The sequence below is a fragment of the Vulpes vulpes genome, chromosome 6 (assembly GCF_048418805.1).
Source record: "Vulpes vulpes isolate BD-2025 chromosome 6, VulVul3, whole genome shotgun sequence".
Taxonomy (NCBI): Eukaryota; Metazoa; Chordata; class Mammalia; order Carnivora; family Canidae; genus Vulpes; species Vulpes vulpes.
This window is the reverse complement of record NC_132785.1, coordinates 105,949,720-105,974,817: the sequence shown is the minus strand read 5'-3', so window position 1 is coordinate 105,974,817 and position 25,098 is coordinate 105,949,720. Positions and strand designations below refer to the sequence as shown.

General features: G+C 38.9%; 1 protein-coding gene and 1 pseudogene across 26 annotated transcripts in view; one reads left to right on the top strand and one right to left on the bottom strand.

Annotated features, from left to right (window-relative positions):
• RGS6 (regulator of G protein signaling 6) overlaps window positions 1-25,098 on the bottom strand; it is a 544,783-nt gene that overhangs the window by 475,631 nt on the left and 44,054 nt on the right. The gene's annotated exons all lie outside the window — the stretch shown is intronic.
• On the top strand, window positions 16,228-16,292 carry LOC112927312 (U4 spliceosomal RNA; annotated as a pseudogene).

Sequence of the window (25,098 nt, the reverse complement as noted above, 5' to 3'; positions counted from 1 at the left end):
GTGGGACTGGGAATAGAAAGCTATCAAACAAAGGAAATATTATATAAGAAATTCTGATAGGACTTGAGGATTGTTTGGACACAAGGATCTAAGAGAAGGACAAAAGTTGATCCCTATCTTAGAATCAGATAAAAATAGAGAGGTCATAAGGAGCTATTTGGTGAGGGAGGAAAATGAAAACTAAGTTAGGATGATATGTTCACCTTCTGGTTGAAATAGGAGACTTGAAAGGTAGAATTTTGGAGTCATATCCAAATGTTAGAATAAACAAGACTGCTAAAAACAGTACCTAGATGGCACATTCAGATGCAATGGTTTCACACTCTATGTAAGCAACTGAACCTCTGGGAATTGAAAATTCTGGGGAGGGAACAGACCTATTGTAAATAGACTATTTGTTCCAGAAACCAATTTCTTCCAGCTTGCATAAGTCTTGATTTATTGGTCCATTAGTCAATAATCAGAAATACAGCTATAGGGACAGCTGGGTGGCTCAGTGGTTGAGCACCTAACTTCAGCTCAGGGCGTGACCCCAGGGTCCTAAAATCGAGTCCCACAGCATGCTCCACAGGGAGTCTGCTTCTCCCTCTGCCTATGTCTCTGCCTCTGTATCTCTCATGAATAAATAAATAAATAAAATCTTAAGAAATATAGCTATAAAAGATAAAACAAGAACCAAAGCAAAAATATCGTAGGTCAAATAAAGATGACAAAGTAGTTTCAAAGAAGGTAACAACAACAGTAATAAATGCTTCAGTAAGGTAAACAATCTGTTAGCAGGATATGGGGGGGCCACAGTGTTAAAAGACACAGTCATAAAAATACCTTGGAGGGAATTTCAGAGTAGAAAGGGTAACATAGTGGGTTTTAAGTGTTAAGCAGTGAGTGAATGATGAGGAAGTGAGGCAGCCAGCAGAAATGACTAATCTTGAGAAGCTTGGCAACAAAATAAAGGAAGTGCATGGAATTACAGTTCCAAGAGAAAGCAAGGCAAAGAAAAGGGTGGTTGTTCTATTTAGAGTTAGAGAAACCTGAGCATCCTTATTGAAATTGGTAAGAAGAGGAAAAAAAGAAAATGCAAGAATAAAAAGCAGAATCAGGGATAAACTAATGCTCAAGAAGAGGGAGGAAAGACTATAGAGAGGACCCTTTGAAAGAATAGATTTTTTGATAAAAGAGGGAACGTATTTTTTTTTTTTTAATAAAGGAAAAGGAGATCAAATCAGAGAACTATTGGATCACCTTAAGAATATCAGGAAAATAGGACTTAAGGTCATCATCTGCTATGACTGGAATACACTTGAAGGGAGGGAAAATATTGTTAAGTACCAGAAGGTAGGTCACAGAAATCAACACTTTGGAGTAGGTGTGTGAGTTTGTGTGCACATGCACACATCTATACACTAGCATAGACACACACCCTTTGATTAAAATACTTCTTTCAGAAACTGTAGATAACTCCAGGAAGTCTACTTCTAGTATATATTTTGGGTTTTTCTCCCACATTAAAGTTAGCCTGAATGATTGCTATCTTTGCATATAACTCTATTTCAGGACTGTGCAGAGGAGGGGACAATGTAAAACAACAACGTTCATTTGTCAAGGCCATCATATGACAGACTAAGAGGCAAGATTCAAGAGAGAAATATTAATATCTTATAAGGCCCTGAAACACTCAGCAATTAAATTTTCAGCAGGAAGAAGGTTTTATTCCAATGGTAAGAATAGCTGTCATTACCAAGGTATAGAAAGGGGGAAAAAAAAAAAAAACCAAGGAAGCTAAGAAGTAACAGAGAAGCATGGGCATAGACTGATTTCTATGCACGTGAGCCTCACCCAAAAAGGAAGAGAGCAGAATCTGATGCGGGAAGGCAGGCTGCAGCCACTGGGACTGATTCTTCCAAACAAAAGAAAGGGAAGGTAAACCAGCTTCGTAATATCAAGCAAAGATTTAGATTTCTCCTGCAAAGGCACCAGATGGACTGTAAAATTCTTCAAAGGCAGAAATATCAGCTCACTTGACAAATATTTAACACCTATGTCCTAGACACTAAGCTAAATGCTGGGCAGAGAGAAATAATTGGCTTCATGTATTAGTTATCTGTTGCTCCAAAACTTAGTGCCTTAAAATAATAAACAAATTTTATCTCATTTTCTGAGTAGGTGGTTCTTGCTCTGGGTCTTTGTGTTGGGTGTCCCCAAGAACACCTCCAGTTTCAGTGGTCACTAGGAAGATTCATATAGTTTTACTTGTGGCTTTGATGACAGCAAAAGGATATACAGCAAAAATCAATAAAGGGAAAAGGTGCATGGAATGAAGTCCATGGAAACAAGCTTCCAAGAGCCTTCCCCCCCATGGAATTACACAGAATTAACTCCTCTAGCATCATATCATGACAGCAATTTGTGAAATACTGTCTACCAGGGAAGCTCATTAGAGACTCAATGTCCAAGGGGTTTGTTGGGGGGTGCTCACGCATGTACCCTCTGCCTAGCACATAACAAAATTCCAGACACCCAGATAAATGCAGGTGTTCACCATAAATAATATTGTTTGCAAGTTGCGGCAATGTCAACTGCTCATCGTTAGAGAATGGTGGGAATCTTCTCTAAATCCAAGTTCCCAGAGAGCAGCCAAGGGCCAATCTTGCAAGTGGGCCTTTCGAAGGATAGCAGTCTTGAGTCTGTTAGGTCAATTCCTTTCCACATGGTGTCTCATGAAGTTGCAGTCAAGCTGTTGGCTGGGACTCCATCATTTGAAGCCTTGACTGGAGCTGAAGGGTACACTTATAAAAAAGTTCACTTACTTGGCTAGAGGCTGGAAGTTCTTCATCATGTGGTTCTTTTCACGAGGATACCTGAATGTCCTCAATATACAGTGTACCCCACAGTGAGCAATCCAAGACAGCAAGAGAATGAGAGCATCCCCCAAATAGAAGCTACCATCTCTAATAAATTTAGTTCAAAGTGACATACCATCACTTCTGCTCTTGGTCACAAAGACCAACCCTAGCACAATGTGGGTTTGGGAGGAAATTAACAACTCTGAATGCCAAGAGTCAGGGATTAATGGGGGCTATCTTAGAGGCTGGCTCCACAGTCATCTTTAGGCTCCAAGTGACTCCCATCTGTCCTACATGCAATATACACTAGCCTCTCCCAAAGTCCCTAGAGTCTCATTGAACCCCAGCGTCAGCTCCCAGGCCCGACTCCCCTTGCCTAAATCAGGTGTAGACACGGATGAGGTACATTGGGTATGGTCTCTGACATACAGCTGACTACGGTTCCTCCTGATGGAAGGAGCTACTGGTTATGTGTCCCCACACACTCAACATACAACAGGGAGACAAGCAGAGGATAACCACTATAAACACTCCTGCACACAGAGGGGGAAATGGGAAGCATGTAGGGCTAGCAATTCTGAAATTCTACCAAACACATGTGAGTTCCTTGCTGAGGCTTGGAAATAATTCTCTAGGACTCTTAAGTCCAGCCTCTGAACTCTGGGTTTGGGCCTCCAGGTGGGCCTTCCATTTTCATGAAAGATAAGTATTTGCTGCTGAGTAGTCTTCTCTGCCTGCTTCCCACTTGATACTTAGGTGTCTAAAGTCCTCTTTTCATTTTGTTCTGTGGCCCTTTCATTTCAATCTGATGGTGTCTCTTCAAGTGTAACTCTTAAAACCTTTCAAGGTCTTCTGTGAATCCTCTTAGGCTTCATTCCATTAGACAGAGGCCACACCCACAAATCTCTTTGCAGTAAGGCCTTCCTCACTCAAGGCCTTCCTCTTTGTACCACTGCTCAGGTACAATGTCCTTGAGCTTCCAAGAAGCCCTACCATTGACCAAGAGGGTCTAGAAGCCAAACTCTTATCTCCTGAGAGGGCTTTTGGCCAACTGCATATTTCTCTGAGACACTATCTTTGATTTTTGAGATTTTGAAAAGTTTTACAGTCACACGCTCAGCTTAATGTCTGGAACTTCTTTTCCTAAAAGTGCCCCCAAATTTGATCTTCCCTCAAAACCATTTCTTAATTTTAATATCATGTAACATTTGGAGAGGCTCAAAATCTTCAAAAACAGCAAGTCCCAGCTCCTTTGGTTCCACTAGTTCTGCCTTCAGTTTTTCTCTCCTTGCAATTTTACTATAAGCCACAGGGGAAAAAAATGGAAGGCACAACACGGTTTCAAAATCTTCTTAACTGCATCACCCAGTTCATTAGGTACATTTTCGACTTTCCACAGTACTGTAGATGACAGTATTGCTACATTTTTTTTTTTGCCACTACATATTAAAGATTGCCTTTTCTAGTTTCCAGCATGATTTCCAGCATTTTCCTTTATGCCTCCTCAAAGTCCAAACTTCTGTGAATGGTGTACTCAGGACACTTTAAACTTTTGCTAACATGTTCCTCAAAATCCTTACAGCTTTTCTACTGTGTTCTCCCTAGTTTCAAAGCCACTACCATATTTTCATGTTTTGTTATGTCAGTACCCCACTTCCAGTACCAGTTTCATACTAATTATCTATTGCTGCAATAATAAGTCACCTCCAAGTTAGTACTTAAAACAACAGCATGGATTGTTGCACATAGTTTCTGAAGGTTAGAAATCAAAAGGCATTTAGATGGTTTTGGATTGGGGTCTCTTATGACGTTGCAATCAAGCTGGCAGTAGGGCGTGTAGCATCCAAAAGCTCAACAAGGGGGGGACCTGCTTCTAAGCTCACTCACGTGGTTGTTGGCCAGCCGTGCCACATGAGCTTCTCTCCACACATTGCCTGTCTTCACAACATTGGAGCTGGTTTTCCGTAGAGTGAATGATTTAAGAGAAAGAATCCAAGATAGAAACCAGTCTTTTTTTTTTTTTCTTTTTAAGATTTATTTATTTCAGAGAGAGACAGAAAGGGCATGAGTATGGAGAGGGTAGAAGGAGAGGGAAAAAAGCAGACTTCTGGCTGAGCAGGGAGCCCGTCGAGGGCTCGATCTCCTGACCCTGAGATCATGACCTGAGTGGAAATCAAGAGTCAGGCACTCAACCCACTGAGCCACCCAGGTGCCCCAAAACTTCATTCTTTTATAACTTAGTCTGGGCAATGACATATCATCACTTCTATTATAATTTATTTGTCAAGGACATGAATACCAAGAGGTAAGGTTCACTGGGGACCATCTTGGTGGGTGGCTACCTATCTGGAAGTCTTAATGGGATGACAGCCATCAACAACTACTTACAATTAAATTCAATGAGGGCCATAATAAACATATGGAGAAGTCAGCACCAGCTTACCCTGGGGGAGCTAAGAATATAGGGCAGGGGAGGTGAGGTTTAATTTAGGGCTTAGAGGAATGAATGAAATTTGTCAGACCCAGGGAAGAGCCCTGGTCTGCTGGAAGCTTTCCATGCATTTCTCTTTTTGCATATCCTACCTGCCTGGTAAATTTGATAACCTCAAAGTTCTTCCTAAGAGCAAATATGGAATGACTTAATTTAATATCAATATTTTTAGAGGACACATTACCATTTAACAGATGAAGCAGAAGTATAATGGTAGATGATGGATGCTATGCTTGGAAATGCCTCATCTAAAGGTCAGATTTACTTTAGGTAAAAAAAAATAAATAAATAAAGTGAAAGCGCACAGCTTGATAACAAATGTGCAAGTCAGAATAAATGCCCCTAATTTTGTAAGGCACACAACTATGCAACACATACTAATGATTATTTAAATAAGAAGGCAGGGAGAAAGAAATGTGAATCAAAGGACCCTTTACAAGAGATAGATGTAAGCCTTGTTTAAAGTGTGGATAGAAAACTAGGCCAGGCAAGCATGCTGAGATATTAAAATCTCCCTCTTTTTATCTCTCATTGAAAGAGTGATACAATCATATAAAAATTTGCGCAGTATAAATAAGCATAAAGAAGAAAACAAAAATCACCCATGACCCCCAATTCTAGGGATAACGGCTAATTAAATTATAGACTGTTCCCTTTCAGAGCACTCGGGGAGAGACGAGGGTGGACACACATACATAAGCACATATGGATGGAGAAGTGTGTGTTTAATTTTGGAAACATGTCATTTTTGGAAGTGGCTGTTTTTCCTGAATATAAAATTAACACAAAAATTAATATACGAGTAATGATTTCTTTAAGTCGTAAGCATTATGGAGGGATATGAGGTAAAAACACTGTTTACTCCTAACATCTGGTATTTTTCTTACAGGCATTTTCAATGCAAATATGATTTTAATGCAAAAATAGGCTCGCGCTGTTTACCACTTCTCTCATTTAAAAATACACAGTGGCTATCTTTCTCTGTTAATACATGCACGCTATATTGTTTTTTTAATGACTACATAGTTTCAGGATAGATATGCACCATAAATTATTTAACCAATGCCCTATTAATGAGCATTTGTCCTGCTCCCAAACTCCCACCATTGCAACGAGGCTCAGTAATTACACCTTTACGCACACATCTTGACACACCAATCAGTTATTTCCTCAGAGTAAACCTCTGGAATTAGATTTGACTCACCTTCTAAGAATCTGCATGCATATTCTACGACAAATGCCATATCAATGTACACATACCAAGAGTGTAAAAATGTCTCCAGCCACCACCTAGACCACTAGTGAGTGCTAGAAGCAAATAGTTTTAACTTTCATTTCTTCAGACACGAGAGGCAATTAATACGTTAAGACAATATATCCTCAAGTGTTTAAGTTATGTGAACTTTGTAAATTATGCATTCTCATTTTTTGCCAAATTTTATTGGAAGTGTTCGCCATTTTTGTATTGATTTATATGTAAGTCTCCTCCCACCCACCCAAATGCACCTCCATTCATATTTATTTTTAAGGCCAGCAAAAAAGTCTTATCAGCAGAACATAAATGAGAACTCACAGAGCTAGTAAATGGCTGCACCACACACAAACCTCCCTGGCTCCGAAATGCAGCCTCTTCCCACAGTGGTGGTAGTGGTAGGGGTGGGGGTGGGGGTGGCGGCTGTGCTGACCTGCTGCTTCCTAGGGACCAAGGCAGGCACTCCCAAACTGTTGCTCTTCAGAGTCACCTGGGAAGCTCTTAAAACCCTTGCCACCCACTTCTCACTCCATATCAATTAAACCAGGCACAGTATCTCTCCATCTGAAGGTAGTAATCAAAGCATAAACATCCTTTCAGGTGGCAGTATTGTTAAATGAGTACAAGGTTTTCTGTTGGAGGTGATAAAAAACTTTGGACATAGTCACGATGGTCACACAAAACTGAGTTATAGCTGATGCCACTGAACTGTACATTAAATACGGTTAAAATGGCAAATTTTATGTTTTATGCCTTTGACCATGACTTCAAAAAATTAATACCAAAATTCCATTGCATGGTATACCTTAACTGTGTGAATCATTGGTGTGTGGATTATATTTCAAAAAACTACTAAAAAATCCTTTTAGTGCGGCATAATGACACAGTGGTCAACAAATGAGTAAAGTAATAGTCTTGGCTCTATTAATACAGAGGACAGTGACAATAATTTGAAACCCCCATCGAAGGGTTTTCTCTCACTCATCGTCTCATTCCCTGCAACACAGAAACAAAATGCTTATTGATTTGTACTTTACGTATCTTTGGTCAGCAGTAATTCAGGATTTATATGCTGAGTGGTATGAGGAAAAGAATAAGCAATTTCTTGGGCCAGCTCCCAGGACTAAGAATATTTAAAGACTACTTGAGGGCTAAGATATTGGCAACGTCACTAAATTCGGTTTTGCAGCAGTACAAATGTTCCATTTTACTGGAGCACTAGCTCACGCATATAGAAAGCCACTGTGAAGCTAGATAACAGATCTGTTTCTAAAGAGAAGCAAAATAGGCTTGTTTATAAAAACAAGAGGGTGCCAACGGCAGCAGTGTCCAGAAGATGACAAATGCAAATAACCACCCCCCCCAGAAACATGGTCTACTGCCATTCCTCCAGGATTTATAAAGTACTTCACATCTGCAAACTCTTCCATAATCACTATCATCAGCCATCCCCAAGGAGCCCAGAAATTTCCATTTTTTGAAAGATTGGCAAGCCTCTTATCTCAATGCACACCTTTCCTTAACAAGAGCCCTTCATTCAATAAAGGCCAAACCTCCAATAAGGGTTAACTGTCATTTAGAGTCTGTGGTTTCTGCTCCTGGCCCTCCACAATCAATGTACTACCAGAAACCAACATGATGGTGTACACAGCTTATTCATTGAAGTACTTCAGAATGAAAGAAAACACTCATGTCCAAAATGCCACTCGGAGCACAATGGGGAAAAAAATGGATGAATATGAATCTAGGGAACTTGTGCTTCAGTCTTGAATCTGGGGTTGGCATCCTATGTGACCCTGATCTAATTAATTAACTACTCTGAATCTCAGTTCCTTTATCTGTAAGATGGGCTTAATGATCATACTGCCTATCGCACAGATTATTATGAGGTCCAGTGAAATTAATGGATGTCTAAACATCTCAAAAACTGAAGTTCTGGGATCCTTGGGTGGCTCAGTGGTTTAGCTCCTGCCTTCGGCCCAGGGCGTGATCCTGGAGTCCCGGGATCAAGTCCCACATCCGGCTTCCTGCATGGAGCCTACGTCTCCCTCTGACTGTGTCTCTGCCTCTCTCCCTCTCTGTCTCTCTGTCTCTCCTGAATAAATAAATAAATAAAATCTTTTAAAAAAATTATTAAAAAAAAAAAAACTGAAGTTCTATGCAAATGTGAAAGAGGACTAGAACACTTCTAATCTCTAAATAGCTCCAGAGCAGCACAGCTGAGGGCCTTTGAGAATAGCATATTTCGTATTTCGTTTAAATACGAAAGCAAGGAAGTGAATTCGACAGAGGGAAAAATATTAATCCAAGTTACCTCTTCATACATATATTTCATAACCTACTTGAGACTCAGCTGATTACGTAGAAGCTACTGACTAAGGTGTGAAAGGAAATGCGAGTTAGAATAAATAAAGAGCCTTAATTTAGACTGATAAAATCATTTCCATCTGAGACTCTAGAGTTTGTGGTGGTGGTGTTGTGTACATTCTGTTTTTGTTTAGTGCCACAGAAAGCACTGGTGTAATATACTCCATTCCTTCTGGAGCTTGGACATACCTAGTTTCTTTCTAGAAAAGATGCTGGCGGGAACGCAATCCTCACTGCACAGCAATTCTCTAGTGGATTTTAAAGGAATCCTGTGAGGTAAGACAAAAATCCTCAGCGCACTGATTTTATATTCCGCAAATGTATAACCTCTGAAATTTCAAAGTCAGGGACTTATTTTTTTCACTGCTGAAGGAAGACTTAGATTGGGACTCATGTGTGTTCCAAATTTAGCAGAGCCTCCACGGCTGCAAGCAGTTGCTTAACAACTGCACACATTTGTGTATTACCTCACAGGTTGCCAGGAGAGGCCACCTGCAGAGCCAAAAAGCAAAGTCAAGTCAGATGCAAACAAGTGACCAAAAAATGGATCCTGAAATCAAGAGAGAATAGACGTTGCTCCTCCTTCAACCACCGTTTCCTTAGGGAGGTCTGGTCAGGAAGCAGGAGACATCAGGATACATCCTGACAAGTGAGGTTATTGATGGTGTTCGGGCACTGAAGAAGTAATCAACTTTAAAACAAACAAATTTCAATCTCCGATCTTCTCTCCTCTTTCCTTTCCAAATCAAATTCCTCAGGTGAACAGACCACAGCTTCTGCCTCCACTTATTCTCCATACACTAAAAAAAAGGCTCTCTCAGGGTTCACCCACCACAACTGCATCATCAGCAAGCCAAGTGGCCTTTCATGGATGCTTATTGTCCTCTCAGTAGAGGCAACACTCTTGGCCATTCCTTTTTCTGGAAACAGCTCCTCTCCTGACTCCTCTGGTAACATGCACCCTGGCGCTCCACCTATCTTCCCTACTCCATTTCCCTGTCCCTGTGCCTCTCCTGGTTCTTGATGACCTAAGTCCCCTGGCTTCTGCTTTGGAAATCCTCTACTACCCACAACCATCAGAGACACAAGCTTCTCTATGGCTCTTTGTCCTGCTATATATAACAACTCCCAACGACCTCTCTCTCTATTGAAAATCAAGCCCATATTTCCAATTGCCTGCCCCATATGTCCATTTCTCCCATCCTCCACCATCTTTCCTACAAAAACAACCTCCTGCTCCTGGCTTTCCAAGTTTTATTATTTTTGTTTCTCACTATCAAAGCCATTCTTCTCTATCCCACCTACATTTATAAGTTTCCAAGTACCATGAATGGCTCAAGATATCCCTCATGTCCATTGTTTCCTTTGTATGAAAAGATACTACAATCACTTCCTATGTGAATTCTTGTTGACCATAGCTTCTGAGTCAAAAAGTTCTGCAGCACAATACCAAATAATTCTTCTTATAGTAACATGTACATTGCGGCCTGTAATTTTTGCGGTTCAAAAATTGCCAAGGCTTCTGCTTTTTAAATTGAGATTCTTAATTGTAACATCCAAGGTTGTCTTGTCCATAAGCCAGTCTTCCTCTCTTAAAACCCTAGAAGGTCACAATGTTCAGAGGAGTTTAGATTGCTAGCTGTTTTTGTAAACTTGCCTTGAAGTTTCCCACTCCACTTTAAATGTTCTTTTGCACCCCACCTGCTCCACCACCATCTCCACCTATTAAAGTTACCCTTTAACACCTAGATCATACAACTTCCACAGTGAAGGCTATTCTGATTTCTTCTGTCAAACATGTCTTGTATGCAAAAGCATTTTGCACCATTCTAGGGGCTTTTACGTCTGTAAGTGAGGTGCACATTTTATCTCCTCTTTAGATCACAAGTCTCTCAAAGGGATGGACTCAGCATCAAGGTTTGCTGAAAACAGCATGAACTTTGAAACCAAAATGATGAGGGTATGTTTTCACTTACACTGGCTAAGTGGTGCTAAATCTCTCAGCTTAATTGCCTGTAAAATGAACCCATTGTAATTATTGAGAATTAACTTGTCTTCTCAGGTGTGGGCCAACTATGGCCCACAGGCTAAATCCAGCCCACTGCCCATTTTTATAAAGTTTTATTAGGACACAACTATGCTCATTCTTTTATGTAATTTCTATGGTTGCTTTTGCACTGCAATAGTAAAGCTGAGTAGCTACGATAGAGACCACATGGCCTGCTAAGACCAAAATATTTATTATCTGGTCCCTAGGGGAAAAGAAAAACCACCACCTCCAATTCACTCTTTTTTTTAGGTGGAGAGGTAGATATTTTCCAGAATTCCCTGAATCTAGGGGTAAAGGGGTTAATTGGGTTCCACTAATTAGATGCATGCATGCACGCAAGGAGTTGTAGAAGGTAGATAATATGCTGGCCATCTTCTGGCTCCTTGAGTGTTCATGGAAACATGAGATTTCTGATCCCCGGCAGTGTCCCTGTGCCTTACTCCTACTTTCCGTAGGTTGAGAAGCAGTTGCAGCAAGGGCAGTAGCCACAGGGACTTTCTGATCCCAGCTTCCCAATGCTGGGATGGCAACTGCAGGGACACATTTTTACCTTGGCTCCACCTTGTTCTGGAAATCTTTTCCCTGAGGCTCACCCTTCCAGTGATTTTGTAAGCACCCACTTTTCTGTATTAAATCCTTTTTTGTTTAAAATTTATAGCCAAGTTTCTGTGTCTTGTACTGAACTCTGACACAGAACCAAATGATAAACATCTAGTTAAGTTACTGAGACATGAAATGACAGCATCTGTGAAGGCACTTTATAAACAGTAAAGCTAATATTTTCTGTAAATCTTCATCTCATCCCTCATAAACTGACCCCCACTGCTGACTCAGCACAGCACCCCACCCCCAAAATCCCGATGTTCCCACAGCTCTCTTCTTCCTCACTCTACTTGAGCAATCCCATCACTCCTGCTAGCTCCCACAGCCCTAAGGATCAAGGGTTAACTTATTTTGAAAGGTTGACACAAAGCTAGCTCTCCAGAACAATGCACGTGCATTAAAACTTCAATGTAATTTCTGAGTTCATGGGCCTTCTGAATTTCATCAATGGATCTCTAAGTTATAAAACCTTTTTCTTCTATGCTAATGAGCATCTAAACCTGTATACTGAGTACCAGATTGTTATCCTGAGGTTAACCTTGATGTATACACCTGCCCACTGAACCATGTGTAGGCAACTCAAGCTCAGTGTGTCCACACATGGTTTTATCTCTCCACTGCTCCTCTTCTTCTGTTGTTTATCAAGTAAGTGAAAGATGCTAGCATTCCTTAAAGACGTGGTGCCCTCCCTTCCTTCCTTCTTTCCTTCCTTCCTTCCTTCCTTCCTTCCTTCCTTCCTTCCTTCCTTCTCCAGAGACAATTGCCAGGTCTTAGTGATTCTACATCCCTAGCTGCTTTTGAATCTATCCCCATCCCATTCTCTATTGTCAGTAATTTGTCCAGCCACCCCCATCTCTAATCAAGATTGCTACAGAAGCCCTCAAATTGGCATTTCTGCTTCCATTCTGTCTTCTCCAATCCCCTTCCTACACCTTAAAACATGCATGTCAAATCCAACCAGTCTTTCTTGTTTAAAACCTTTAATAATTCCACCTTATTCTCACCATCAGCCTTCCCCACACCTCTTGAATTGCCTCCATACTACCCTACCATATGAGCAGTTTTCAGTACCAATCTTTGTCCTTCCCAAGGAGTACATGTCACTCTTTCCCCATGATGTCCTTCCTCACCATTTTATTTCCTACTGCCACTCTTCTACCACCCCCCAACACACACTTTCCTCCTTGCTAACACCCCATCCTTCAGTACTCAGTTTAGATACTATTGCCTTATTTACCAAATGTTTATTAAGCCTCTACCACATGCCAACCACAAATAGCACAGAAGATACAACAATAAAAAGACAGTCACAATCCTTATCCTGTCCAAAGTCAGTATTATAGGGGCATTAGATCAAAAATGACAAGTATGATGGCCCTGTAGTTTCCCCCAGGCTAAGCCAGGATCCCCCCTCCCCACTCTTGGATACCACATCTTTAGTGCCCCAACCCTAAGACCACTATTAGCTCATCCATCTATCTCAATGACCAGACTACAAACTTGTTATAGGTAGGACTGTGTCTTATTCATAATTTCATTTATCATCAACACCTAGTACTGTATCTGGCACTTAGGAATAGCTTAATAAATCCCTATTGATTATGAAAATTCAGTAGTAAATATCAGCTGAATGAATCAGCTCAGCTTAGGAATGACCCTATAAGGAGAATATAATGCAAACAACTGGGGTTGGGGTCCTATTTGCTTGCCTGGGCTTTGCCAATGATTCAAATCAAAGGTAACATCCTTCTAACTAACAACTGGACTTGCTGCCTGCATTTCATGTTAAGCAGCTATTCCCAGTAGCCTTTCTTGCCTCTAGGATAAAAACTTGCATGTTCAACAGTGTACCTAATTAGAGGCACCCCCTAGCAACTCCAGAGGCCTAGGGAGGTGAGTCACCAAGCTGTGCCCTTGGTCACCGGAACCTAAACAACATCGAAGACAGGTAAGCACAGGGGACTTGACAGCTAGGAGAGGCCCAGGAGCTCAGCCAAGTTAGATCCCAGAAGCTTTGCTGCAAATTCCCTGCTAGGCCAGCCCTGAGTCTGTGTGTATAAACTACCACCACATTTCTTAATGTGTGTGAAACTGGTAGGGGATGAGGGAAGGCAAAGAAAAACTGAGGATTAATTATAGCCCTTCCTTATGAAAAAATAATCAAGCTGTTTGGATAAATGCCAATGAGATTTTCTTGCATGTATGACGATACAAGTGAACATTTATGAAGCACCTGCCATGTGCCAGATTCTCACCCCTTGATGTGCATTAAATCATTTAATTCTCTCAATGCCCCTATGAAGTGAGTTCCATTATTATCTCATTTACAGATTAGTAAACAGAGGCCCAGTGAGATTAAGGAGCCTCTCCATGGCTGCCCTGCAGCCAGTAAGTGACATAGCAGGATGCAAACTTTCAGTCTGACTCAGCCCAGGATCAGAAAATCTACACTTACATCCCTGTGATAGAGGGGCAGTGCTCTCACCTCATCTGGCCAGAGTCCCAGTCCCCAATGCCAACAAAGTTGGGCATGTGCTATCAGGCAGGACTGAGGGTCTTGTTACAGTGTTAAGGATCTGCCCCTCAATATGGCCAATTATTGCCATCACTACTGATGATTTGATTTTTTTTTTTTAAGAGAGAGAGAGAGAGCATGTGTGCAAGCTAGAGGAGGAGTGGGAGGGCAGAGGGAGAGAAAGGATTCTGAGGATTCTCCACACCCTCCACACACAGCATAGAGCCTGATGCAGGTCTTGATCTCACAATCCTGAGATCATGACCTGAGCCGAAACCAAGAGTCAGATGCTTAATGGATAGAGCCACCCAGGTGACCTGAAATCTAGATTTTTTTAATTGGGGATAAGAAAAGGGCAGGATTGTAAAAGGTTTTAGCCAGAGGGACTGAAAGGAATATGGTAGTAATAACTGAGAGAGCCTTAGAAGGAGGAAGAGGGTTAAAGATAAAACATTGCCCAGTTCTGACTTGCTGAATTTCCAGTACTAAAGATGCTCTGAGGGTCCATAAAAACTCAGACTGGAACAGAGGACCAGGGGTACAAATTCATAGAGAAGATTCTGGTTACTTTGTTCTCAGGCTACTCCACCTCAGCCCTCAGTTCTACCAAGAAAAGGATCATTTAAAACACCCCATTTTTGTTTGTTCTGAGGATGGTGAAAATACAGGCTGGAATTAGTTTCCTGGGGCTTCCGTAACACAAACTGAGTGCTTAAACAACAGAAATGTACAGCCTTATGGTTCTGGAGGCCTAGAGAAGTGAGCCAGCTGGGTCATGCTCTCTCTTAACAGTCCAGGAAAAAAATCTGTTCCCATCTATCCTCCTAGTTTCTGACAGATCTTTAGCTTGTGGCAACAGAACTCCAATCTTTACATGTTGTGTTCTCTCTCTCTCTTTCTCTCTCTCTTTCTGTGTGTGTGTATGTCAAAATTTCCCATTTTACAAGGACATCAGTCATATTGGATTAGGGGCCCACTTTATTGCAGTATGACCTCATCTTAACTAATTGTATCTGCAATGACTATTTCTAAACTAGGTCACAATGTGAGGTAAAGACAGGACTTCAATATAGTTGTGGGGGGGAACAATTCAATCTATATCAAAGCTTTATTTTATTTTATTTTTTAAAGTTTCTTTTTTTTTAATTTTTATTTATTTATGATAGTCACACAGAGAGAGAGAGAGAGGCAGAGACACAGGCAGAGGGAGAAGCAGGCTCCATGCACCGGGAGCCCGATGTGGGATTCGATCCTGGGTCTCCAGGATCGCGCCCTGGGCCAAAGGCAGGCGCCAAACCGCTGCGCCACCCAGGGATCCCTATATCAAAGCTTTAAATGGAGATTTCCTTTCTTATAAAATCAGGTTCCATATAGTTGTGGGGGGGGCACAATTCAATCTATATCAAAGCTTTAAATGGAGATTTCCTTTCTTATAAAATCAGGTTCCATAAGAACAGTTCTCTTGGAAAATCATTATGTTCAAAGAACCATGCAAGTCCTACAGGGAATACAAAAATGAATTAGATCCTAATTCTCAAGGGCCTTCCAATGAAGCCCGAGTGAGAAGACATTCACAAAAGCTATCCTACAAATAAGTAGGTTATATGACTTGAAAGTAATATGAATACCATTAGAATCAAATGGGGTAGGGTAGTCACTTTGTCTATAAAAATCAGGAATTGAGGGAGGCACCTGGGTGGCTCAGTGGCTGAGCATCCACCTTTGGCTCAGGTCATGATCCCGGAGTCCTGGGATAGAATCCCACATCAGGCTCCCAGTGAGGAGCCTGCTTCTCCCTCTGCCTATGTCTCTGCCTCTCTTTGTGTGTCTCTCATGAATAAATAAATAAATAAAATATTTTTTAAAAGTAAAAAATAAAAATCAGGAATTTTAACCCAGTATTGAGGAATGCAGAGAATTCTGACAGAGAAGACTTTGAGGGTTTGAGGTAGAGAAACTGAAGACATTTCAAGTAGATAAAACAGGTTAAACAAAAGAGAAAAAAAGCACAAGCTGCCTGAATCAGGTCTGTTTGCCCAGAGAATTGGGTACATATTATGGAGTCATGTGATTGAAGACTAAAATCATAGTTTGGGATCAGTTAGTAGCTTTGCGCAGTGGCAGTATCGTAGCCAATGAGGTTTATCCAAGGCACGATTATTGCTAATTGGGATCAGTTAGTAGAATGCTTTATTGTCAGGAAAGGGAGTTTCATGTGTAAACTGGTAGGCACCTGGGAGTAGTTTGGGTGGCCAACAGAAGTAGTTCCTCTGGGCAGCCCAGTGGCTCAGCGGTTTAGTGCCGCCTTCAGCCCACGGCCTGATTCTGGAGACTCAGGATCCAGTCCCACATCAGGCCCCCTGTGTGAAGCCTGCTTCTCCCTCTGCCTGTGTGTGTCTCTCTCTCTGTCTCTCAAGAATAAATAAGTAAAATCTAAAAAAAAAAAGTAGTTCCTCTGATAATGGCTGAACACTTCCCAAATCTTGGGAGAGATATAGACTTCCAGGTACATGAAGTTTATGGGTCCTCAATCAGATTCAACCCAATGAAGACTTCACTAAAACACAATATAATAAAACTGTCAAAAATCACAAAGAAAGAATCTTGAAAGCAGCAAGAGAAAGAAATTTGTTACATACAAGAGAACCTTCATAAAGCTATCAGCTGATTTCTTGGCAGAAACCTTGCAGACTCAAAGAGAATAGGATAACATATACAAAGTGTTGGAAGAAAAAACTGCCAACCAAGAATACTTATCAAAGATGCCCTTTGAAAATGAAGGAGAGATAAAGACTTTCCCAGACAAACAAAAGCTGAGGGAGTTTATTACCACTAAACACATCTTACAAGAAACACCAAAGAGACTTGTCAAGCAGAAATGAAAAGATATTAATTAATAGCATAAAAACATATAAAAGTATATAATTCACTGGTAAAAGTAGGTATATAGTCAAATTCAGAATACTCTAATTTTGTAAAGGTAGTGTGTAAATCACTTAAGTCTGGTATAAAGAAAAGAATTTGAAAGAAAAAAAAAGACTTAAAATTACTATATGTATGGGACACCTAGCTGTCTCAGTCAGTAGAGCATGTGATTCTTGATCTCAGGGTTGTGAGTTTGAGCCCCACGTTGGATATAGAGATTACTTTAAAAAGTAAGAAATCTTAAAAAAAATAACTATAGGTATAATAATTTGTTAATGGATACATGATATAAAAAGATGTAAATTGTGGTATCAAAAACATAAAAGGGGGGCAGAGTTTTTGTATGCAAAGTTATCCTCTTACAATAGACTGTTATAAGATATTTTATGTAAGTCTCATAATAACCTCAAGGCAAAAGCTATATTACATACATGACAGGGGAAGAGAAACCTAAGCATACACTATAGAAAATCATCAAATCACAAAGGATGATAGCAAGAGACAAAGAATAGAGCAAAGGAACTAGCAAATAACCAGAACAAAATTACAAGATGGCAAAAGTAAATCCTTATCTATCAATAGCTACACTGGGTGTAAATGGATTAAATTCTCTAATTAAAAGTCATATAGTAACTGAATGGATTAAAAAAAAATTTTAAGGCCCAACTATATACTGCCTATCCAGAGACTCACTTCAACTTTAAGGATACATATTGCTGAAAGTAAAGGAATGAGAAAAGATATTTCATGCAAATGAAAGACAAAGGGGAGCAGGGATAGCTGCATTTATATCATTAAATATTTATATGTTTATTTATATATAACAGATTTTATCAAAAACTATAATAAGATAAAGTTATTATATAATGATAAAGAGGCCAATTCATCAAAAGGATATAACAATTGTAAATACATATGCACCCAACATTGAGCACATGAACATATTAAGCAAATACTAACAGATCTGAAGGGAGTTAATAAACAACAATACCAAAATAGCAAGGGACTTTATACTCCACTTTCAACAATAGATAGATCACGCAGACAAAAAAATCAATAAGGAGACACTGAACTTAAACTACACTTTAGACCAAACAGACCTAACAGATACATAGAACATTCCATCCAAGAGCAGCAGAATACACATTCTTCTCAAGTGCACACAGAACTTTCCCTAGGACAGATTATGCTAGGCTACAAACAAGTCTTTTAAAAATTTAATAAGATTAAAATCGTATCAAGTATCTATTCCAACCACAATGGTATGAAACTAGAAATCAGGAGGAAAGCTGGAAAATTCATAAATGTTAAAAGTAAACAACACACTTCTAAACAGTCAATGGATCACTGAGGAAATAATAGGAAAATCAAAAAATATCTTGAAACACACAAAAATGGAAACACATCAAGGGAAAATCTGTGGGATACAGAAAAACAATTCTAAGAGGAAAGTTTATAGCAATAAACACCTACATTAAAAGAAACAAAGATTTCAAACAACCTAACTTCACACCTCAAGAAAATAGAAAAAAAAAAAAAAAGAACTCAGGCCAAAATGAGCAGAAGGAAGGAAATAAAGATTAGGGTGGAGATAAATGAAAGCTACTCAAAAAATAATAGAAAAGATAAAATGGAAAGACAATTTTTTGAAAAGACAAACCAAATTGACAAAGCTTTAGCTAGACTAAGAAAAAAGAGAGAATTCAAGCAGATAATATTGGAAGTGAAAGAGGAGACATAACAACGGATTCCATAGAAATAAAAAGATCATAAAAGACTACTATGAACAACTATATACCAACAAGCTGGATAACCTAGAAGCAATGGATAAATTCATATGCACATACAACCTACCAAGACTAATTCATAAAGGAATGGAAAATCTGAACAGACCAGCAATGAGTCAAGAGATTAAATCAGTAATCAAAAAATCTCATAACAAAGAAAATCATAGGACCACATGGTTTCACTGCTGAATTAAACCAAACATTTACAGAATTAATACCAATCCTTCTCAAACTCTTTCAAAAAATTGAAGAAGAGGGGACACTCCCAAACTCATTTTAGAGGCCAGCATTACCCCACTATCAAAGGCAGACAAAAATACTACAAGAAAAGAAAATTTGCAAGCCAATAACCCTGTTGACTATAGATGTAAAAATCCTTAACAAAATACTAGCAAACCAAATTTAACAGCACACTAAAAGTATCATATGCCATGATAAAGAGGGATTTATCCCCCGGATGCAAGGAGGTTCAATATATGCGAATCAATAAATACGTTACAACACATTAATAAAATGAAAAATAAAAATCATATGTTCATTTCTATGGCTGCAGAAAAAAAAAACACTTGACACAATTCCACATCCATTCATGATAAAAACTTACAACAAATTAGGTATAAAAGGAATGCACCTCAACATAACAAAAGCTACGTATGACAAACCCACAGCTAACATCACTCTCAACAGTGAAAATCTGAAATCATTCCTTCTAAGATCAGGGACAAGATAAGAATGCCCACTCTCACCACTTCTATTCAACACAATACTGGTACTCCTTGCCAGAACAATTAGGCAAGAAAAAGAAATAAAGGCATCTATATTAGAAAGAAAGAAGTAAAATTGTCTTTGTTTGCAAATAAGATGATCCTAATGTATAGAAAGCCCTACACTCCACCAAAAAGAAACTTAAATGATTTCAGTAAAGTTGCAGTATACAAAATCAACATACAAAAATCAGTTGCATTTTTATACACTATAAATGAACTATTTGAAAGAGAAATTAAGAAAAAAAAATCCACTGCAATGGAATGAAAAACATAAAATACTCAGGAATAAACTTAACTAAGGACATGAAAAACCTATATACTACTATAAGATACTGATGAAAGAAATTGAAGAAGACACAAATAAATGAAGATATATCCCATATTCATGGATTGGGAGGATTAATACTAAAATATCGATACTACAAAAAACAATATACAGATTCAATTCAATGCCTATCAAAGGTCCAATGCATTTTTCACAGAAATAGGAAAAACAGCCCTAAAATTTATATGGAGCCATAAAAGATCCAGAATATTCAAAGTAATTTCAAAAAAGAAGAATAAAGCTGGAGCATCACAACTCCTAATTTCAAGCTATATTTCAAATCTCTAGTAATCGAAACAGTATGGCATTGACCTAAAACAGATACAGAGACCAATAGAACAGACTAGAGAGACCAGAAGTAAACCCATACATGTATGGCCAAGTTATCTTGGACGGAAGCAAGAACACACAATGGAGAAAGGATAATCTCTTCAATAAACAGTGTTAGTAAAACTGTAATCTATTTTCAAAGAATGAGAATGGACCTCTATCTTACACTTCTCACAGAAATTAACTGGAAATGGGATGCCTCGGTGGCTCAGTGGTTAAGTGTCTGCCTTCAACTCAGGGCATGATAGCGGGGTCCTGGGATCGAGTCCTGCATCAGGCTTCCTGCGAGGAGTCTGCTTCTCCCTTTGCCTGTCTCTGCCTCTCTCTGTGTCTCTCATGAATAAATAAAATCTTTTCTAAAAAAGAAATTAACTAGAAATGGATTAAAGACGTAAATGTAAAACATGAAACTGTAAAATTCCTAAAAGAAAACATAGGAAAAAAGCTCTTTAACATTGGTTTGGACAATGATTTTTTTTGACGTGACATCAGATGCACAATCAACAAAATCAAAAATAAACAAGTAGGACTACAATAAGCCAAAAACCTTCTGCACAGTAAGGGAAACAATCAACAAAACGAAAAGGCAATCTACAGAGTAGGAGAACTAATTCATAAATTCTATCTTATAAGGAGTTATATCTAAAATATATAAGGAACTTACACAATTCAATAGCAAAAATAATCCAATCTAAAAATAGGCAACAGACCTAAGTAAACATTTTTTGAAAGAAGATATCCAAATGGCCAACAGGTACATGAAAAGATTCTCAACATCACTAATCATCAGAGGAATGAAATTCAAAACCACAATGAGATGTCACCTCACACCTGTCAGAATGGCTATTAACAAAAGACAAGAAATAATAAGAGTTGGTGAGGATGTGGAAAAAAGAGAACCCTTGTATACATGTTAGTGAGAGTGTAAATTGGTACAGGCATTATGTAGTTTCCTCAAAAAAATTAAAATAGAACTACTATATGATCCAGCAGTCCCACTTCTGGATATAAAACTGAAGGAAATGAAACCAGTATCTTGAAGAGATATTTACAGTTCCATGTTTACTGCAACACTATTCACAGTATCTAAGAACGGAAACAACCTAAGTGTCTATCAGTGGAAGAACGGATAAAGAAAATATAATACACACACACACACACACACACACACACACACACACACCAGGATATTATTCAGCTATAGTAAGAAGAAACTGACAACATGGATGAATGTGGAGGACATTATGTTAAGTAAAATAAGCCAGAGAGAGGAAGACAAATACTGTACGATATCACTTTACATGTGAATTTTTTTTTTTAAAGTTTAACTCCGAACCAGAGTGGCTGCCAGGGGTTGGGAAGTGGGGAAAAATGAGGAGATATTGGTTAAAGGTACAAACTTCTGGTTATAAGATGAATAAGTTCTGAGGATCTACTGTATAGCATGGTGACTATATTAATTATACTGTGTTTTGAATATAAAATTTGCTGAAAGGGTAGATTTTAAGCATTCTTATCACACAAAAAAGTAACTATGTGAGGTGACAAATGTGCTCATTACCTTTATCATGGCAAATATTTCATAATATGCACATTCTCAAATGATTATGTCCCTGTGTGTGTGTGTGTGTGTTCTCCTATTCTACTGCCTAAGATGTCTTAGAACTCTACCTTTCCACATTATATAAATCCTCTTCCAATTTGATGGTCCTCAAGAGAAACCCAAGATAGAATATGTTAGGGCAGCTACCCTTTGGGTTTGGGCTCTTTGAATCTCATAAAGCATCCTAACTCTCATCTTTATAAGAGCAGGGGTTCTGAATCCTGGGTCAGATTCATGGCCCACTGATCCTAGTGTTATTAGAGTCTAGTAGTACTGACTCAACATTTGACAATCAAGATATATGCCATACTCGTGCATACAAGCAAGCATATACCCTAACATCTTTCTGTAATACATCTGTAAGTCTCAGACAGTAGAGCATCAGGGTCAAAGTCAAGCTCCACTCCTATTTAGGAGCTGTAGAGTCCAGGGCACCTAGGATTTTGGTCTGTTTCTTCATGTATAAAACAGGGGTAATAACAATATCTATGATCTAGAATTACAGTTAAGATCAAAGTAAATATAAAGCACTTAGCATTGTGCCTGGGATACAGTAAGCGATCAGTAGACAGTAACTGTTAATTTCACTATTTTTATTACTGTTATGATTATACAATTATTGGTCTACCACCCATTAATTCATCTAGACTCTCCATGAATACACTGGATAATGAATTCCATCTAAAACCGACTCTCTAAAAAATATTTTGTCAAGGTGTATGCTGTTCATGGCAGCTAAGATATGTTGCCATAGCCACAGCAAAGCAGTAGTTCCAATTAAAGAACCCAAATCCTAGTGACTTAAAAGATGTGAACTAGGGGGATCTCTGGGTGGCTCAGCGGTTTAGCGCCTGCCTTTGGCCGAGGGCGTGATCCTGGAGTCCCGGGATCGAATCCCACATCAGGCTCCCTGCATGGAGCCTGCTTCTCCCTCTGCCTGTGTCTCTGTGTCTCTCATGAATAAATAAATAAAATATTAAAAAAAAAAAGATGTGAACTAAAGGGACAAGTTCCTCAGCAGCAGTAAGTTCTCTCTTACATTATAGGGTTTTTTTTTTATCATTATTATTATTTATTTGTTTAATTCCAGAAGTCTAATTAGTGTTATTATGCTAAAACCAAATAATTTTCTGTTTAATTCTCTTTAACTGTAAAGACAATAGCTCTTTAAAGTAAACAGACCCTTTTTATAACAAGCCATGTGCTATCAACTAAAACACCAGAGGAGTTCCATATATAAGGCTCCAATAAATCAATAGAAAAGACAACTCTTATAGAATAATAAGAGGACCTTTCTCATTCATTTGGGGAATATAAATAATAGTGAAAGGGAATATAAAGGAAGGGAGAAGAAATGTTGGGAAATATCAGGAAGGGAGACAGAACATAAAGACTCCAAACTCGGGGAAACGAACTAGGGGTGGTGGAAGGGGGGAGGAGGGCGGGTGTTGGAGGGGAATGGGTGACGGGCACTGAGGTGGACACTTGACGGGATGAGCACTGGGTGTTTTTCTGTATGTTGGTAAATTGAACACCAATAAAAATTAATTTAAAAAAAAAAAAAAAAAAAAGAATAATAAGAGGACCTTAATGAGAAATTCACCTAAGAGGAAATACAGATGAGAAATATGCATAAATGTTTATCACTGCACTTATAATTTTTTAAATTTATAATTTCTAATGTGATTTGAAACAATGAAGTATTATCACTAAGGTTTAGATCACCCAGGAAATAGGACTTGGCATACTTATCAACCTGGAAACACAGATCAAAAGCCATAAGATGCACTTGTAATTCTAATTCTAGAGATTTGTCTCAAGGAAATAACCACCAATGTGCATAAAAATATAATGAATAGTTAAAAGCATGGCTTCTAAATATCAAATTAAATTTTGTCTTTTCTACTTGATAGCCATTTAGCCTTAGGCAAATAACCTACTTGTTCTTTAAGTTTCCTCATCTGTTAAACAGGAAAAAATGATACCTATATTTCACAGAGTTGTGGGCAGGAAGAGTGAAAAAGGAGATAGAACAAACTCTTCAAAGAGTTTGTAAGGCCTCAAAGAACATTAGCCATTATTCTGATTGGTTAAGTAAATCATGATACATTGATAAGCAGCACACTGTTTAGCCCCTAAAAATGGTATTCTAGAGCAAGCATAAGCAAACCATGGCCCAGCTATGAGCCAAATTTGGCCAACTGGCTATTTTTGAAAATAAAGCTTTATTGGGGGCAGCCGGGTGGCTCAGCGGTTTAGCGCCACCTTCAGCCCAAGGCCTGATCCTGGAGTCCTAGGATCGAGTCACAGGTCGGGCTCCCTGCATGGAGCCTGCTTCTCCCTCTGCCTGTGTCTCTACCTCTCTCTCTCTCTGTGTCTCTCATGAATAAATAAATAAAATCTTAAAAAATATAAAAAAATAAAGTTTTATTTGAACATAGCCACACTCAATCATTTACATATTGTACTACAACAGCAGAGTAAAGTAGTTGAAACAGAAACTGTATGTCCCACATAGCCTCAAATATTTTCTATGTGGCCCTTTACAGAGAAAGTTTGTTGACACCTGATCTAGAGGAATGTTTGCTTTCATGGGAATATGTTCTCAATCTATTCAGTGAAAAGAAGCTTTCCAACAGCAAATACAATAAGTCTACATTTTTGTTGAAATAAGTGTATAGGGAAAAAAGTATGGAAGTAGTATGATATTAAAAGTTGACTATAGGGGATCCCCAGGTGGCTCAGCAGTTTAGTACCTGCCTTCGACCCAGGACTTGATCCTGGGGTCCCAGGATTGAGTCCCACATCAGGCTCCTTGCATGGAGCCTGCTTCTACCTCTGCCTGCATCTCTGCCTCTCTCTCTCTCTCTCTCTCTCTCTCTCTCATAAATAAATAAAACTTTAAAAAATTAAAAATAAAAGTTGACTATAGCTCTCTGAACGAGGAGGATTATGCATTTTATTTCCTTCTTTGTGTTTGTATAGAATTTCTAATTTTGTATAATAAGCATGAATCATTTCTGCCATAAAAAATGTTAAAGACACCAAATAGGAAAAAAGTTGTTTTAATTGTGATATAGAAAGAGGACAAGGAACTGATTTAATAGTAAAACAAGATGGAAAGATATTTTTAATTGGTGAGAGAAATATGGGTTTGTATTCTTCATTTCTTCTCATTCTCTCGCACAGATAGGAATGTGAAAAGTGGGGAGAGAGCAAAGCAAGCAAGGAGAGAAATGT